The sequence below is a fragment of the Lepidochelys kempii genome, chromosome 2, assembly GCF_965140265.1.
Source record: "Lepidochelys kempii isolate rLepKem1 chromosome 2, rLepKem1.hap2, whole genome shotgun sequence".
Lineage (NCBI taxonomy): Eukaryota > Metazoa > Chordata > Testudines > Cheloniidae > Lepidochelys > Lepidochelys kempii.
Genome location: NC_133257.1, coordinates 34,223,559 through 34,243,135, shown reverse-complemented (window position 1 = coordinate 34,243,135; position 19,577 = coordinate 34,223,559). Strand labels below are relative to the sequence as shown.

Here is a 19,577-nt window from a genome sequence, read left to right as displayed (position 1 = left end):
AAGAGTTCCCCACTCTTTATTTTCTGTAAGATAGGTGGCTGGTCAGTGGAGAAAACTGTCTCTGCAGTGTGCATTTAGCAGCAGAAAGGTCTGCTAACCCTCTCTAGGAGACTCCTAATTAACTCCATGGAAAAAAATTTGTATAAATTAGCACAGCCTGCTGGGTTAATCCTTCAGCTGCTCTTCTGTTTTGGGATTGCCTCTTCCAAAGTGGTGGGTTTCTACATCCCATTGACCTGAAGCCAAAGTTGGGTGGGATGTGGATCTGGGGTTTGGTTCAGGCCCATTTCTAATCATAGGTTTTATTTTTAAATTTCCTCTGACTCATTAAATATTAGACATGGTCAGTGACTAAATGCACCATTGGTTCCAGGTGTCTTGGCTCAAGGCTATGTTCTGCCAATGCATGCATTTAATATGAGCGAAAGGCGACACCCTCTGCCCATCGAGCTAGAGGGGTAGTTTCTGGAGTTGAGGGACAAGCTGAATAGTTACTTTACTTGCTTCCCAACTGTGCCTGTGGTGTGCAGCACAAAGACTTATTTAGTGCAGTTCAGACGAGTGGCTCCCTTTCCTGCTCCATTCAGATCAGAAGGGGAAACAGAACCCTTTCCTAGAATGGTGGCGCAATGCTTTCCAACACAAATGGGGGCCGCCTTTAAACCTACACAAAGTCCATAAGGAAATGCTTCCTCGGGAATAATTGGAAATTACTACATGCATCATACTGCAGATGTATCTAAGGGGGTTGCTTTTCCACCTCCAGCTGCTCAAGCATGCAACAACATTGCTCCATTTCACCTTTTAAATGCCTGGCATCTAAACATGCCTTTGAGATCGCTGATGCATATATATAGCACCACCTGACATCTATCAATTGCAATATTTACAGAGGAACACTGGGCGGCCTGCTCCGCTTCACATCAGCCAGTACGCCTCTCTGTTAACCAGACCAGAAGCTTCTATCTGACCTGATTCTAGTCTGTAAAAGTGCATTTACAGCCAAAATCAGACTCCCCTCTCCTTTCCAAGGGGAGGCAGAGCCAGAATTGTGGTGGTGATGTTGCCTGATGTCATGTCTGATGCTTCTCTTATAAGGGAAAGAATGAAAGTAGCAGGGCCAGGGCTGATTTCTGAGAGCAGCCCTGCTCCAACACAATAGGCTGCATCCTTTTTTCTTTGTTTTCAGACTGCCAGGGTTTGCCTGCCATCAGCCCCTCACAACTGCCTGTTTGTGCAGGTCTATGACACTGCCGGGACATTTTCATATCCCGCTGCCTTGTCTAGTTCAACATTGTGGCCTCCAGGCGATGAGCAATCCCCGTGAGAATTTCAACCTGCTGTGCTCTGATAAAACAAGCAGGAGAAATGAAATAAATGACTGCTGATCATTTCGACAATGAAATTGATATACAACAGCCCCCTTTGTTGAGCTCCTCAGTCATAACAAACTCTGCTCTACAGTATTATGCCCTAAAGCCAGTGAAATATATGCATACAGATGGAAGAGAGTTTCTCTTCCAAGTTTTATTTCATAGTGAAAGATGCTGGAAAAAATTCTGCCTTCAAGACCTTGCAGTGTTTAAAATCAGTGGGATCTTTCCGTTTAAATCGGAGTGAGCCACTAGCCTCTGAGCTGCCACATTGTGCCAGGGAATCCAGCTATTTAGAAATAGCTTCATAGGTCTCATATTCGCAGCATTCCTACAACATTCATTGTACGTCTCTTGAAGAATGCTGGCATTTTCCAGATTACCAGCCAAATAAGTACTTTGCCGTCTATAGCTTCATTTATAGATTGAGATCTTTGCCTCTAAAAGAACCCTGTTTTGTCTGTACAAACCTTAGACTGTACTCCCATTAAATTGGTCCCTCTATCCCCTTCTGTTTTGTACAGAGATGAAACTCATTCGGTGCTCAAAAAAGTGAGGAAGTAGCAAAGAAGACATTGTCTCTAGTAAGGACTGCTCGCTTGATCCTAGGTGCATGAGTAGCAACAAAGAAGACTGTTTGGCCACTCTCCCAGCGGAGTTAGAGTGGAAGCACAAGTGAACGGGAGGTGGGGTTGGAGAAAGTGGCCTAGAAATTTGGGGAGGGCTCTGAGTTACTACAGAGAATTCTTTCCCAGGTTTCTGGCTGGTGGGTCTTTCTCACATGCTCAGGGTTCTATCAGAGCCATATTTGGGGTTGGGAAGGAATTTCCCCCTGGGTCAGATTGGCAGAGACCTTGGGGTTTTTTCGCCTTCCTCTGCAGCATGGGTCACTTGCAGGTTTAAACTAGTGTAAATGGTGGATTCTCTGTAACTTGAAGTCTTGAAACCATGATTTGAGGGCTTCAGTAACTCAGCCAGAAGTAAGGGGTGTATTACAGGCTTGGATGGGTGAGGTTCTGTGTCCTCATACAAGATTATCATGAAGGTCTCTTCTGGCCTTAAACTCTATGAGGTGTAAAAGGGAGAGACCATATTCTGACATGGAGAACATTACTATCATAAAGATGATATGCAAGTCACAGGAAACACTACAGCAAGACTCCATGCATTTGATCACATTTTCACTCCATAGAATTCCTTGACTGGATTGTCCTGTTTAACTTAGAATTCCTTTCCAAGAACAATACTGAATGCTAAGGGTATGAAGTGATCTTGTGAAGGGAGAGAATCAAAAGGAGAAAAGCAGATGCCAAGAAAAATAGATATAAACATTTATTTGGGATGGAATACATAAAAAGTTGGCTATACATATGTCTTATGGAACCTTGTAAAACATGCCTTAAATGTGATACACTCCATAGGCTTAAACCTGTATCTTATATAGTATTTCTCTCTATTTACTTCCATGGCCCTTGTCACTGTAGAATCCGAGTGCCTCAGAATCATGAATGGATTTTATCTTTGCAAAACCGTTTTACATATGGGGATCTGAGTCAGAGGAGAGATTAAGTGACTTGCCCATGGTCAGGTAGAGAGTCTGTGGCCCAGGTGGGAACAGGTCTCCTGTGGTCCAGGCTGGTACCTTGTTTACGAGGCCATCCTTACTTGCTTAGATGGCTTGGGCTTCTAAAAACATCAAGGATTAATAGTTAGAGCTGTGTGGAGGATGGAGGTGCTGTTTTGCAAAGGATTTCAAAATTTTGCTTTGTTCTGACTTGGAGAGAACTCAACATTTTGAAATTCTCACACAAAGGAAAACTCCCCCCAAAACGTGGGGCCGATCGAAATGTGTCATTTTGATTTCAGGTTTTTTGTATTATAATATAATCGTAATGTAATACAAAATCAATTTCAAAATGGAAAGTCAGTTTGAAACAAAAATAAATGAGATGTGTCATTCTGAAAATGTCAAAATGGGATTTTTGGGATTGTTGGACCTTTCTTCTGGTTTCCTTCTTAAACAAAATTGTGGTGGAATCCACCTGGTTTTGCAAAGCATATTGATATAAACGGAACTGCATATTCAATGGAATATGGGTCCATCAAAGTTTCTTTGCCCATCTCTACTAATCATCCTTTTAGCCATTTGTTCTGCACTATCAGATCTACGTAATCCCTCTACTTGCTGACAATGTACCACTGTGCTGTGCTTTGATTTTGGAGGTCAGAGTATCTCTTGCACTCTGCCATGCAGCCTCCAAATGACCAAAACTACTCAGACAAAAGAGGCATTAGCTATGCGAAAGCAGTCTGAAATGCATCATATTTTTGTTTTGAAAAATGTGCGTGTGGTTAAAATAGTTAAAAGGAAATTATTTTAATGGAAATAAATAGCTGCATTTAGATAATCTTGCATGAAGAATAGAGTTGGGGGTGTATAGTCTTATTTTTGGAGTGATGACATTGTTTTTCAAGATAGTTCAAGGTATGATTGTGAGATGGCCTTGATTAGCTCAGTAGTTCATCTTAGTTAACTTTCTGTGGCAGAAATCAGCCTGTAGATGTCCCCCAACACATGTTGTGCTATGCCTAATAGCTCAGTTCTGCTGAAAGCAACTATCCTCTATAAATTACCAGCAGCTCAAGTTAAAGAGAGCAGGGGAGATGAAAGGCTGCCCAGGAATGGCTATTCTGTGGGAGGATAGTGGAGGGTAATGACAGAGTGAAGAGCATCTTAGACCAAGAGAAATATGAGCTAAACAAAAGCTGATAAGAGAAATAGGAGTGAGAGTCTTAAAGGAGAGTAGTTGGCTCAAGATGTCAGAAAAAGGGAGCCAGAAAGTGACATACTTCATGGTGAATTTTAGATATGGAAATGATAGATTCTCCTCTGACTTAGAGTTGCAGAAGTGACCTTAGCACAGTAGTACAGGATGAAAAGAAAGCAGTGCTGCTTTGGTAAAATGACAAGTTTGTGAATATATGGCTTCCATGATAAACCTCAGCAGTTTAGGGGGCAGGATAATATCTCAGCCACTTGAAATCACATTGAGATGACTCTTGGTGACCTTTGCCTGTCTTTATTGGTATAATTAATTGCTGGAGTAACTCCACTGATGTTAAAGGGCTTGCACCAGGGATGAACTTGGTTCTGTGTTTACTAGTGCCATTTGAAAACTGCAAAATGTTCATAAATGTGTTGGAATTCTATATGGATGTTTGGTTCAACCACTTCAATCCCCAACTGTTCTCTGCTAATAAACGTTCTGGTTTTGGTTCACATAAATGTTTGATACATGGCTGCTGTTCATATAAATATCCATATTCCCATGGAAACAAGTGTATTTGTGCATGATTGAGTATTCACTGGTCACTGTTACTTATCAGTCTGGTATTTTTCATTTTGTTGTTCAATTTTTAAAAAGTTGCAATCTGGGAGCAGAAACAATATGAGATGATCTGTCACACATCACAGATAAGTAATAGTCAAAGCAAACAGATTGTGAACAATCCCTGGACTGAAATTTCTTATTCAACACTATTATAATAGTACTTAGCTTTTATTGGTTATACTTAGTACTTAGTGCTTTTTATCTACAGGTCTCAGAGCAGTTTGCAAAGGAGGTATTATCCTCATCTTCCAGATAGGGAAATGGAGGGATGGGGGTGAAATGACTTGCCCAAAGTCACCCAGTAAATACAAAGACATAACTAATATGTGAGTAGGAATCAAGATCACACACAAAAACAAACAGGAAAAAAAGATTCAGTTGAACTGTTCATTGAAGAGGAAACATTTCTAGAATACATTAGATGTATTTGCTTCTAAAAGTCAGTTTGTGATGGGTAAACCACAAAAAGTTATATAAATAAAAATGGCATTTTTATCTCTCTGTTTACATACAGGTTATATGTTTAATTTTTAAACTTAGCTTTGCCATGTTGTTTAAGTAATGGACAGATCAACTCTGCTAAGTGAAACGTTTAGCAAAAAGCATAGTGACCTTTCTTATAGTGTCTTTAGCATTCCCATGGTTTTGCTCCAAGATCTGAAGTAAATTGTTCATTCTGTGGATGCGACGAGGTGAAGAAGCTTTTTGTAATCCCACTGTCCTGACCTCTCTGAGAAAGTGTAAATGAGCTCTGTTGCTTGTAGAGTGAACCCCAACCTAAAGGAGTGTTAAAATTTATACTGTGGAGCTCGTGAGAAATTGAACCAGTTGCACGCATGGATCTTAACTGTTGAAAAGTAAGGTGCCAGAATATTCATAACAAGATAAACACATGCAACATGGTCTCATGCTGCAATATGATTGATAGGGTTTTTCGTATTGTTGTGTTTTTTGGTTATCTTTTTCTGACACAAGCCTGTAGCTGGTTTGATTAGGAAATGTGGGCACAGGGAAGAAGACTCAAGCAGCTTGAACTGCTGATTGCTTCAGTGAGACTGAGGGAGAAAAGGGCAGCTCATGTGTAGTTTTAAGTGAACTCTGAAAAAGTGTCTAATGATGTGTCTACACTGCAGCAGCAAAAGACCCAAGGTTGAGACTCTCAGAACCTGGGGCAACTGACAGAGGCTCGCGCTACAGGGCTAAGAATAACAGTGGAGACGTTTAGGCTCTGAAACCCAGCAAGGTGGGTGGGTCTCAGAGCCAGGGTTCTGGCCGAAGGCCAAATGCCTACATTGCTGCTTTTTAGCCCTGTATCATGAGCCCAAGTCAGCTGAGCTCTCGTGTTGTTTTTTTTGCGATGTAGACAGAGACTGGATGGAGTGGGTGAGCAGTACAGTTATTCAGTAAACATTCTGAATGAAATATTTAACTTGTTTTGACTTATTGATGTATTGTTACCCCCAAATAATAATTATTTTATAATGACTGTGTGTTTGTGTGTTTGGGGGGGGGGGGGAGGTGTGATAAAGCCTGATCCTAATGATGAATTCATTTTGGTATTGAGGGATTAGGAGAAGCAGGGTGTGGATACCACATCCCTCCCCACTGAATAGGGTGCAGATTGAGGGAAAGTATTCTGCTGTGGAACAATCTACAGGGCTGAGAAATTTTAGCTTTGATAATCTCCTCTGTGTCATTGGTGATGGCTTGATCCCCCTGATCTCACTAGACCTAAAATACAGTTACTTGTGGTCCCTATCACCACCTGGGCCTACAATATCCTTGGTGTAGGGAAAGGTTTGATTTCAGTGGAGCCAGGATTTCATCCTCCAGGTAAGGAGTAGAAGAAGATGTGACTCTTTACCCTTGCACTGAAAGAGCGGCAACCAAAGAGTGAAGAGGTCATATGTAGTGGTTTTTATGGAGTTGGAGAGAAGAAGGTTATTCCATATTGGTTTAACTCCCCTTCTTCTGACAAAATTTTGGAACAAGAAGACTTTCTGTCCATTTTTCTCCCTTCTGTAGAGAGAATAACAATCTTCCTAATGAATCAGATTACACTGTATTGATCTGAACATCCTAAATACTTTGTTAGGAGGAATGTCTCTTTGGCTTATGTGCCTGGTGGACCTAAGTTGTCATAGCTTTAGGTCTAGGTGAATACATTATATTTCAAAGAGAACTTATTTAATATGAAACATCATCCACGTTATTCAGAAACTAGAAAGTGTCTTTATAGAGTAAACTGGCTGAAACACTTCTTCCTAATGGAGCGGTTTAAATTACACATTTAAAAACATAAAATTGTTATGGAAACTTGAGCCCTGTACTGGGAAACTGTAATGTCTCATTGATGACTAAGCCAACTAAGCAGCATTTTTTTAAACAAAGAATAACACATCTGTATTGTTTGGGCCAGATCCTCAGCTGGTATGAACTGGTGTTGCTCCACTGAAGTCAATGGAGCTGCATGTCTGGCCCCTTGTCTGTATCCTGCACCATCTGAGGGATAGTCTTGAGAATTTCAGCCTGGACCTAGACTGTAGGCACTAGGAAATTCAACTCCAGCAATAGGATTTCCTTATGGGTTTCTCTCAGAAAAACGCATTTTCCTCTCACTGGGATATGGGTGAAACTTGCACTTGGACGCTACCTTGATAGACTACGGGAGAAAGTTTTTCTAGATCAGAGCTGGCAAAAGTGTTTGAAGTGTTTCATGGGGGGAAGCATGCCATCTTCCTGGAGCATTGTTCTTACCATGCTGCATGCAGTAACAGGCCAGACTGTGATTGGCCCCGGGGGGGGGGGGGTGGGATGCACAACAGGAGTAGGCCCCAAGGAGTCCCTTGAATCTTGTGCTTTACACAGAGGCCTGCCACCACATGGCTGAGGAATGCAGAGCCTGCTAGTACCTCCATATATGCTACCTGTCCAAAAGGGGGCAAGAAAAGGCAGGGTGAAGGCAGTATAGCACTCACCACTGGACAAGGTGCAACGTAAGGGGACATGTTTCAACCTCTCCATGCTCCACCAGTGTGCGTCAGTGTGCTATCCAGGATACCCCTCTTCTTCCCAAATGCCAAATTCTTTATGGGGACTCTGGCTGTAGCATGACCCCATCCCATCCTCTCCAGCCAGTTTGAGGGTTCGAGAGGGCTAAAATAGTTGAGCTTGAGTGGCTAGCCTCAGTACTGAATCATGTAAAATGTAATACACAGTTGATGAGGTTTGCAAACGTGTAACTACATTTCTGGTTACTTGATGAAATCACTGTGATTTCTGTTGTATTCTGTGGTATAGAGGGAAAAACTGCACAAGCCTGGATTCCAGATCACAGCCTTTCTCGCCATTTATCACAATATCAATATTACAGAAGGTTGTAATACTTAACTAAAATGCTTATTGTTCACAATCATCACATTGTATTACATGGTGGCCACCCACTATAAACGTTGCACTACAGATTCTGAGGGGAAGCTAGAAAGTAAACTTTGCTTGTTACATAAACACTCATCACAAATCTTGCTATTTTTTCAAAGTCTCCACACCAGTACTTGACTGAGAACCAAAATTATATGGTTTGATGGCTAGGCTGAACATTTTTCAGTACAGATAAACACTATTCTTTAAAGTAAACACTGCTACACAACATATGCAACCTTAGAAATTTACTATTTTAATGATTATGATTGAATACAATATAGTCCCTGATACGCCTCTGTTTACACTGATGTAACTTCATTAATTTAGGTGGAATTACTCCTGATTCCTATTGGTATAAGAGGGAGAAATCGGGGGCCTGATACTCCTTCAACTATATTTGATTTCTGATTTGGCCTATTATGAAGATAGGGGTTGTAATTGCATGTCTAGATCTTAAACAGCCCCCAAATTTGGGAGTGTTTCTATGTGGGGGTTTGATTTGGGGCTCTCTCTCTATTCGCAGGTATTCTATTTCTTCTTGCACGTGTAGCCATGAAACTGTGATGCCTCCAAATAGGCACAGTAGGCCCGTGCCTAGGGGCGCCTGCGTTCTAGGGGAGACTAGAAGTTAAAAGTGGGTTAAAATTTCATTTTTTATGGAAAACATGAAGGCCAGCTGTAGGTGGGGGGTGGGGGGACGCGAAAGATGATGTGCCTAGGGACGTGTAAGGTGTAAATCCAGCCCTGGATTTCTCTAAAGATTTTCTGAGTGCTGTATCTTTAATAAGGACCATGTTGCAAATGCCTTACTCCCTTGAGTTATCTCATAGCAATTTCTGCTCACCAGTATGAAGAAGGAACCCCCAGTCTGGCCCTAAGCACATTTCTTGTGTGCACAATTCAGCAACTGTTTTGTTCTCAGGGTTCAATTAAAACTTTTGAGAGAAAACACACATTATGTTCTGTCTCATGGAGCCTTTGCTCTTGTTTTGTTGTTCTCTTACTCTAACGTATGGTTGCTCTGACTGAAAGTATCTGTGTGCTCTTTGTGTCTAGAAGAACACACTGCTCCTCATCAATTTAAACCAGTGTCACTGGAAATTCTGAAATAAATGGTATCACAGTTTGTCTGTATCCTCCAACCCTGCTCTCCTAAAGTGGCTTCTCATGACAAGTGTCGCGAAGCAGAAGCCAGTGTGGAACACACTTCTCAGAAGAATAACAGTTTGAAATGGAAAGTTACAACAAGAAAACAAAGAGTTCATCTTTGTGGAAAAGACAACTGTGTGAAACCCCCTTTAAATGAGAGGAAAGTGCATTGGTGAGGTTAGGTCAGTGTGCACATGTTTCAAATTAGTGGTTTATAAACAAGGAAGTGACAATTATTTGTTATGATTATTTTTCAAATAATCACATCTGTACGTAATTACCACATACGCTCCAGTGTGTGTATTTCTCACTAGGAAGAATTCAACGGGAATAGTTTGGGGTGGTAAATTTTGAGTCCTCACTTTATTGGGCTTACACACGTTCAATACAGTGTAGTGTTAAAAGTTATAGATAAAATTCCTTAGAGCTGGAGTTGAGCCCACTCTTTATCTGTAGTGTTTACAAAGAACAGGAATGCATCCGATACACACTCGTTGTGATGTGGGTTTCTTTCATTCCCGAAGATCCTAACTTCTGATTTTCCAATATTGTCTATTTTTTGTTGTTGTTGCAAAACTAGTTGTTTTATGCAGTAAACCAACTGTACATGGGGCTGTACAACTTGCTAGCATGATGGGGAAAAAGGGGGCTGGCCAGGCCAAACCTCAATGGTGCTGCAACCCCTTGTGCCAGATCACGGTGCCCAGAATGGGGAACTGGGCCCAGCCCCACAGACGGAGTTGTTGGAGCCTCCATTCCAGGGTGAATTTTTTGTTTTATTTCATGTTATCTTGCATTTGTGAAAAACACAGGGCTGTCATCACAGTAGGGAACAGTGGAAGTCAGCGCCCATGGGTCCACTTATCCAATGCTGCCAACACCACCCCTGGAGTGGCAGCCTATTCACCCCTCAGTCAGAAGGTTTGTGCATTACTTGTGTCTTGCCCCAGGTAGGACACTGTGGGCCCAGGCTGTGTGTTTGTGGGCTGCCTTAGTCGGGTTAGACTAAAGACTGCTTGTGCTGTGCCCAGCCCAGAGGGCAAGAGCTCCCCTACAGACTGATAAATTCTGTCTGCCCCAGCCAGAAGGCTGTGGGCTAAAGATTGCTTATGCTCTGCCCTGCGTAGAGGGCGAGAGCCCTAGACTCTTGACTAGTGGGAGCCCTAGCCTGGGGACTCTGGGCTAAAGACTGTTTACTGCTCTGCACTGCTCGAGGGGGCTAGATCGCCACACTGTTAATGGTGGTTTGCCTCTGCCAAGAGGCTGTGAGCTATAGACTGCTTGTTCTCTCCTGATTGGGTGGCTCACCAGGAGGGCAGGGATAGACTTCCAAGCAGTTGTTTCTGCATTGTCTTGGGTGTTTGCAGAGCAGTTGTCATCAAGTTGTCCACCCTTCCTGCGTCCCTGCAGCTATCCCCTCCTTGAATTAACCCCTTGTATACATATAGTAAACCGCACAATAACAATCAAACAGAACATATAACATTCATAAATTATTGCAGAGTAACCACACATCCTTCATACCTCCCCTATTTAAACATGAATGTAACTCAGATACCTAGGAGACTTCACATGCACCCTTCTGGGTCCCCATTACTCTCCAGTCAGCTTTGGGGATTGAAGCTGGGACCTGATCTCGTCACTTCTTCCTCCTATTCATTTAGTAGGGTGTGAGATGGGTAGTGAGCTCTCTTTCATTAAGGTGTCTGCTACCCAGGCTACACCTGTGAGTTTTCCTCTCCTTGAGGTTGTATAGGACTCACTGCTTTGATCAGTCAAGATGGACAGAACTGTCCTCGCTCCCTGCAAAGCTGGCCTTAACCAAGCATTAACCCCTGGTTTATTATGACCTAGTGTCAGGTGGGACAGAGATTTGCACCCCACCCCAACTTTGACATGCCCTCCCAGAGTGTGTCTTCTATGCCTGGGCTATGTGTATCTGAGGAAACCATTTCACTCCTCAGAGGTAAATTCTCAAAGCCAGATTCCTCTCTTTGCCCCACCTCCTTTCCTGTGGCAAAGCCCTGGTTTCCATGATACGGGGAGGCTGTGAACTTGCCTTCTGAGTTTGGACTCTGTGTGCCTGCCCTTGAGCTAGTTGCTTCACTCATGCCAGCATGTACGAAACAAGTGTCCCCTCCCCCATCCCCTGACTCATTTGCATTTTTACTCAGCATGGGATGGTGAGATGCTGGGGGAAAATCAGCCCCCTTCTTTGCAGCTGCATTGTCTGTATTTTCACAAGCAATATTCAGCTGTGACAAGATATCAGAGTCTGTCTCCATCTTTCTGCTCCCACCTTCCTTAAATGGGTGGCAGAACCAGAATTGTGATACAAGTTTACTACATAATTTCCTAATCTATCCCAAGGATTAGGGCCCTACCAAATTCACACCATGAAAAATGCATCACGGACCGTGAAATCTGGTCTTCTCCTGTGAAATTGGGTCTTTTGTGAGCTTTTATCCTATACTGTACAGATTTCACAGAGGAGACCAGTGTTTCTCAAACTGGGGGTCCTGACCCAAAAGGGAGTTGCAGGGGGGTCACAAGGTTATTTTAGGGGGGGGGTTGCGGTATTGGCATCCTTACTTCTGCACTGCTGCCTGCAGAGCTGGGCAGCTGGAGAGCGGCGGCTGCTGACTGAGGGCCCAGCTCTGCAGGCAGCAGCGCAGAAGTGAGGGTGGCAAAACCATCCCAGGCCATCCTGACTTCTGTGCTGCTGCTGGCAGTGGCTCTGCCTTCAGAGCTGGGCTCCTGGCCAGCAGCCGCCGCCCTCCAGCGGCCCAGCTCTGAAGGCAGCGCCGCCGCCAGCAGCAGCACAGAAGTCAGGGTAGCGGCACTGCAACCCCCCTACAATAACCCTGTGATCCCCCCCCACACACACACAATTCCCTTTTGAGTCAGGACCCCTACAATTACCACACCATGAAATTTCAGATTTAAATAGCTGAAATCATGGATTTTCCGACTTTTTAAATCCTGTGACTGTGAAATTGACCAAAATGGACCGTAAATTTGGTAGGGCCCTGCCAAGGATATATCAAAAAGAATGTAAACTATCAATAGGAATGTCCTCCAGTATTCCCACCCCCAATTTCTGGGACCCCTTCTGTTTTTATTAGGAATTTGGGCTACAGGCACAGCAAATGGTTTTGCCATTGGAATCTTTGCCCACATCTCTGCCTGCCAGCCCCGATGAGATTTCACCACACAGGGTTTTACCAGAGAGTGAGCAGTTCCATTGTCCCTCTACCTCAGAAACTTCTCCCCATTAACTTCCACTCCCACTGGGGATCAGGTTGTCTGTATCCATGAAAGTTCAGCAAGATATATGTGCAGATGCCTAGAAGGACTGAATTCACCAGTTTGTATGTTGTATGCCGCAGATGAGCTGGCTGTGTAACTTTCTCCCTCTGGGGACCAAATAACACGGTTAGCTCCATATAGGTGAGGTGAAGGGTGCCCCTCTGGCTGGGTTGTCAGTAAGTTACCCACTATGACTTGTTGCCAGCCCCCTGGCACCTGAGCAGCCTACCTACTTCTGTCCTGTCTCCTGGCAGTTAAAACACCTCAGATCTGTGGAATCTCTCTTTGGGGGTCAGTTTGGGGCAGCTGCTTCTCCTGGTTTTGGGATTACCCACTTCCCTTTTTTGAGGCATACCCACATTCCCCCTCCTAGTGCTCATGTTTCGGTCAGCCTCCACTTAGACCCAGACCTGCTATCCTCATACTCACCAGCCAGCCGGCCTGCACTACTGAGATGTTTTGCCTTCTGATATCTTACCCACATTCTAAAATGATGTGAACACACATCATAAAACTGTTCCAACTGGACCATTTCATGCAGCTTGTTTAAAACAGTGAGTCCTGAGCCTTTGCCACATTTGTGGAGGTAATCCCTCAGCTGATTTGTCACTTCCATATAAGTTATCCCCCTGTGCTTTTGAATCCCCTAAAGATCTTTTCCATAAGCTTTGGGAGTCAGTTCAAATGTAAATTTCTCACTTCCAGGAAAGGGGTGAGAAAACAGACAGTCTTCAGGATCTATTCGATTTAAGTCACAAGCCTTCCCAAAGGTAGTGAGATCCCTCCCTTTCCCCTGTGAAACTGGGTCAACAATTTATCCTCTGCTTCCTGCTGTGTTGGCATTCCATCTTCTATCCCCTATGTACTTGATTACTAGGTCCCTGGTTTCTCTGTTGTGTGAGGTCCAGATCATGTTGTCACTGTGCCACCTCATGGTGGTGCTGCTTTGCCTATTCCACAGGTTTGCTCCTTCAGATGCAGTCTTTGAAAGAGAAACTGCAGCTTTTCCCTTTCAAACATCAACATGACCTCAGACATCCATGATCTTTTCAGGGATCCTTCCTGTCCCTGGAAGGAATGAAGGGAGATAGAAGGCAGAAGGTTCTGGGAGTGAACTGCTGGCTAGATAAATGGTTTAGGGTGGAGGGTTTGGGCTTAGTGGTACATTGATCTACTTGCTATGGGGAGAGAGGGCTGTATGTCTGGAGGGCATCCATCTCAGTAGAAGGGAACCAATTTTCTTGGGGGCCAGGTGGCTAAACTAGTCAGGAGAGCGTTAAACTAACAACAAATGGGGAGTATGAAAAGGGGAGGAAATGAACACTTGCTTAGCACAAAATTAAGATTGAGAACAAAATTAATGAAGGCGTCAAAGGATGTGAAGAGAAGACATTTTTAAGTGCCTATACACCAATGTTAGGAGCCTGGGTAATAAGAGGAATTGTAATTACTATTTGCCCTAGCTGGTGTTACTAAAACGTGGTGGGACCGTTACTGTGATTGGAATGTTAAAATCTATTTAGGAAGGGTAAGTGGTCAAAAGGGAAGGAAGAGTGGCAATCTGTCAAAAATGATATTCCTTGTATTTGAGTCACTGACAGGTCGGAAGTAAATGATCTTGAATGCTTAGGGATTAGTTTTCCAAAAGATAAAGCACAAGATGGGGTAATAGTTGATGTCTGCTACAGACCACTAAATCACATTACATAACAGGATGACTGTCTCCTTGGTATTTATCTATAATACGTAGGGGGGAAAACGCTGAGTTATCATGACTTCAGTCTGAGTGACATATGCTGGAGGTCTGACGCTGTCAATACTAAAACACTCTCAGAATTTCTAATTATTATACTTGAGAATTTCCTACCTCAAAAAGTATTGCATGGGGGAATTCTATATTAGATCCCATCCTGACTGATGAAGAGCAATTTATCACAGAATTAAAAATTAGTGGTAGGTTTGGTGCAAATGACTGATTTGATTATTCATATTGCATATAACAAATGTAAAGTCCAAACTGATAATATATGTACTTAGTGCTTTAAAAGGGACAGTGGATCAAACCGAAAAACAGGGCCCAGGGCACAATATGGACTCAAGTTCCTGACAGACTTAAAAGGAGTTCAGGGAGAAGGTGGATGTTGGTGAAATATGAAAGCAGTTAAGCAAAAAGTTTTTTGATTCTTGATGAAAATCCCACTCTAGAAAAATTCAGAAGCTTTATTGTCTTTAGGCACTAAAAATGGATGCAACTGATTCTTTAGAAGTCATTGTAATCTACGCCAAAATAGCACAGATTTTCTCAATAGTTAATATTAACAACGTTAATTATATTTATACAAATGTCAACAGTAAAATCAAGAGGAATTTTTACAGCTCTCTGGATGTTGTCTTTACATGAGTGGCATACCATACCCCCACATCCTCTTTATAACTGGAGCAACTATTTAATATTAATGCTTCCTGTGGAGGTTGGCACTCCATGTTTTGTTCCCCACTTACTGGATTATTAGGTCCCTGGTTATTATGAGATCCCAAAGCTGAAAACAATTATTAGACAGATCAGCTGGAAGAGAGAATTGAAAACAGAAAAATGTGAATGAAAATTGGGAACTGTTTAAGAACTTTTGCCAGATGCCCAAAAAGCCACAGTTGAGATATCTATATAGATAGATATATGGAAATAGTAGTTGTCAATAATAAAACAGAAAAGACAGAAGCATTCAATAAATTTTTCTGTTATGTATTTGGGAAGAAGCCAGATAACCTATTTGTATGATGTGGTAATGAAATATTTTCCATTCCAACAGTAACAGGATATTAAACAGCAGCTAATAAAGTTAGACTTTTAAAAATCATTATGTTCAGATAACTTGCCTCTAAGAGTTTTAAAGAGGTAGCTGAGGAGCTCCGTGGATCGTTAAAGTTGATTCTGCCCCGCCCCCCTTCAATAAATCTTGAAACACTGAGGAAGTTCCAGATGACTGAAAGAAGGCTAATATTGTTGTGCAAATATTTCAAAAGAGTAAATGGAATGACCTGGGTAACTATAAGCTTGTCAGCTTGACTTCAGTCCAAGGCAAAATAATGCAATAGCTGATAAGGAACTTGATTAATCAGGAATTAAAGGAGGGTAATATAATTAATGCCAGTCAACATGGGTTTATGGAAACCAGCTTCATATCTTTTCATAATGTGCTTATGGGTTTGGTTGATGAAGGGAATAGTGATGATGTAATATACTTAGACTTCTGTAAGGTATTGAACTTAGTACCATATGACATTTTGATTAAGGAATTAGAAAGATACAAAATGAACATGGCACATGTTAAATGGATTAAAAAGTGACTGAGAGGTCTCAAAATGTAACTGTAAAGGGGAATCACCATTGAGCAGGTATGTTTCTAGTGGGGTGCTGCAGGGATTTGTTCTTGACCCTGTGCTATATAATGGCTTTTTATCAATGACCTGGGAGAAAATATGAAATCATGACTCATCAGATTTGCAGATGACACAGACTGGGGAAGTGGTAAATAATGATGAAGACAAGTCAATGATACAGAGTGATCTGGATCACTTGGTAAGCTGGGCTCAAGCAAACAATATGCGTTTCAACAGAGCCAAATGTAAAGTTATATATCAGGGAATCAAGAATGCAGGATATACTTATGCAGGGACTCTGTCCTGGGAAGAAGTGACTCTGAAAAAGCTTTGGTGGTTGTGGTGGATAATCGGCTGAACATAACTCCCAGTGTGGCCAAAAGAGCGAATGGAATCCTTAGATGTTTAAACATATCTGCTAGGAGTATAGAGGTTATGTTATCTCTGTATTTGGCACTGATGTGAGTGACTGTCCAGTTCTGATGTCTACAATTCAAGAAGAATGTTGAAAAATTTGAGAGGGTTCGGAGGAGATCCATGAGAATGACAGAAGGATTGGAAAAGATGGGTGATTTAATCACAGTCTATAAGTACCTAAATGGGGAACTGAAAGTTGATAACAGAGGGCTCTTAAATCTACCAAAAAAAAAAGAAAAGGTATAAAAAGATCCAATGGCTAGAAGCTGAAGCTAGACAAATTCAGATAGGAAATAAGGCACAAATATTTCACAGTGAAGATAATTAACCATTGGAATAATTTACCAAAGGTTGTGGTGGATTCTCCACCACTGAATCAAGATTGGATATTTTTCTAAAAGACATGCTCTAATTCAAACAGTAATTAATTCAGGAAAGTCCTATGACCTATGTTATGCAGGAGCTCAGACCAGATAATCACAGAGGCTATTCTGGCCGTAGAATTTATGAATCTATGAAAGCGATGTTGGAACAAGAGCTGCCTCTTGGGCGGGAAATCAAACATCCTGGATGAACCTGGATGAACCTTCTTGGTGTTCACTAATCTGACTACCAGGCATTATATGGGTAACACACAGCAACAATGTAACTAAGGTACCTATTACAGCAAGAGCGAATTCTTTGTATGATTTGCTCTTGAACCATAGTGTGCCCAAAAGAAAAAAACCTGTAATTTGTTAAATCACTATGGCTAGTTGCTTTTTCCTTAAAGAAGGAATCTGAAATTGATTGTGTACTATGCTTTCTTGTTTCTTTCATACATGTCTCTGTCCAGAGACTATAATAGACTAATCATAATTATTCTAATCATAGAGTACATGATGCATCTTTATTTTTTTTTTCTTTAGCTGCTATAAATTTGCTCTGATATTGTAAATGACTGGGCATTTAGTTTGTAAAAGATCTCTTGAGTTTCTCTTAGGGTTCACATTGGTAAATGGTGCCTAATATATCCTACTCCATGTTTCCAAAGGAAAATAATTTTGTGTATCTGTTGGCAAATGTTGGCTTCCGGTTGGCTCCCAATAGCATTTATTAATGCAATATAATACAATATACTTTTAGGGCCCAAATCTACCCTTGGATGACCTGGTATGTCTCCCATTGCCTTTATGAGCAGAATAAGTGCTTCTAAGCATGCAATTTGGCTAATGCTGGCAAAACCTTTCAAAAATTAAAGTAGTTAATTTACTTTTGGGCACTACTATTACTTCTGTAGCTGAAGCAATTGTGTATCCTGTGTGTGTTTTGCAGAGCTATATGGCACCAGCAACCAGTTGTCACTGCCACTTTACCTATGGAGTGCCGAGGCAGACAGAATGCCTTTGTGAGCACCAGGAGAAGCATACTCAGAAGTGGCTCCTTCGTCTTTTTAGAGGTGTAGTCCATGCTTCTGATGGTGTTGGCTTCCAACCACCATGAGTGGTTTCAGAGTAGCAGCCGTGTTAATCTGCATGCGCAAAAAGAAAAGGAGGATTTGTGGCACCTTAGAGACTAACAAATTTATTTGAGCATAAGCTTTCGAGAGCTACAGCTCACTTCATTGGATGCATTCAGTGGAAAATACAGTGGGGAGATTTATATACACAGAGAACATGAAACAATGGGTGTTACCATACACACTGTAACAAGAGTGATCAGGTAAGGTGAGCTATTACCAGCAGGAGAGCTGGGGGGGGGGGGACCTTTTGTAGTGATAATCAAGGTGGGCCATTTCCAGCAGTCGACAAGAACATGTGAGGAACTTTAGATGTTCATAATGGTGCCTTCTGACCTAAATATTTATCTATGAATCTATTAAACTTGGGGGGAGGGGGAGGAATAAACATGGGGAAATAGTTTTACTTTGTGTAATGACACATCCACTCCCAGTCTTTATTCAAGCCTAAGTTAATTGTAATCACCATGAGTGTGAGTGTGCATGTGTGTGAGAGAGAGGAGAATAGGAAGGACCTTTTGGGGCAGAGGGAGGACGGACAATTTTCAGTAATATAAACAGGCTTCATTGTTCACCTTCCTTCCCCCATAAAATTATCTTCACAGGATCTCTGCTAATAAACATTTTGGGCTAAAATCATCCCTGGTTATAACTTCACTGACTTCATATTGTTTTTACAGGTCTTCTCCTTGAATGTGAATATGTTCAAAAAAGAGCTTTCCTCGAGGGTCTGAATACATCTAAAGGATATGAAAACCCTCCACTGAAGTTTTCTAGGAAGCTGAAAATCTGTGTTAGATATTCAAATATTCTGCTATAGGGTGTTTTATTACTCAGCATAAACACACATGTAAAATCTTAAAAGATTACTATAGTTACTTCTATCATTTATTTTTATTTTCAGATATTGGGTCCTGAATTGTTCCTAATTATAACATTTTGCAATACTTCACAGTATGAATCTATGGAATTATTATGCTCCCCAAAAATAACAAACCTGTGCTGCTGCATGCTATTAAAATTGGAATTTATAATTTTTATGTTTACTCTGACAGTTTTACATTAGGAGTAGGAAAATGTTCTTTTAATTTCACTCATTTTTATCTACCTGTTTGGCTGAACTTTGTTAACTTTCACTTAACCACCAATAATATTGCTGACGTGAGCATCTTTTCTTTATAAATCTTTGCTGGAATCAGTCTATGTGTATATTCAGTGTGACAGGGTGGGGGAGGTAATCTGTTTTATTGGACCAGCTTCTGTTGGTAAGAGAAAATAAAAGATATTACTTCACCCACTTTGTCTCTCTAATATCCTGGGACCCACATGACTACAACACTACATATATTCAGGTTTCAGAGTAGCAGCCGTGTTAGTCTGTATCTGCAAAAAGAAAACTAGGACTTGTGGCACCTCAGAGACTAACAAATTTATTTGAGCATAAGCTTTCGTGAGCTACAGCTCACTTCATTGGATGCATGCAGTGAAAAATACAGCAGGGGGATTTTATATACACAGAGAACATGAAACAATGGGTGTTTTATATACACAGAGAACACGAAACCATAGTGGGATTTTATATACACAGAGAACATGAAACAATGGGTGTTTCATGTTCTCTGTGTATATAAAATT

At 41.7% G+C, this 19,577-nt stretch overlaps 1 long non-coding RNA gene across 1 annotated transcript; it reads left to right on the top strand.

The window, feature by feature from the left end:
- The first annotated feature begins 5,764 nt into the window (after positions 1-5,764).
- On the top strand, positions 5,765-19,352 carry LOC140906428 (uncharacterized). The gene is made up of 3 exons (XR_012157110.1): positions 5,765-6,148; positions 17,759-18,145; positions 18,623-19,352. It is a non-coding gene; the product is annotated as an uncharacterized lncRNA (long non-coding RNA).
- The last annotated feature ends 225 nt before the right edge of the window (positions 19,353-19,577 follow it).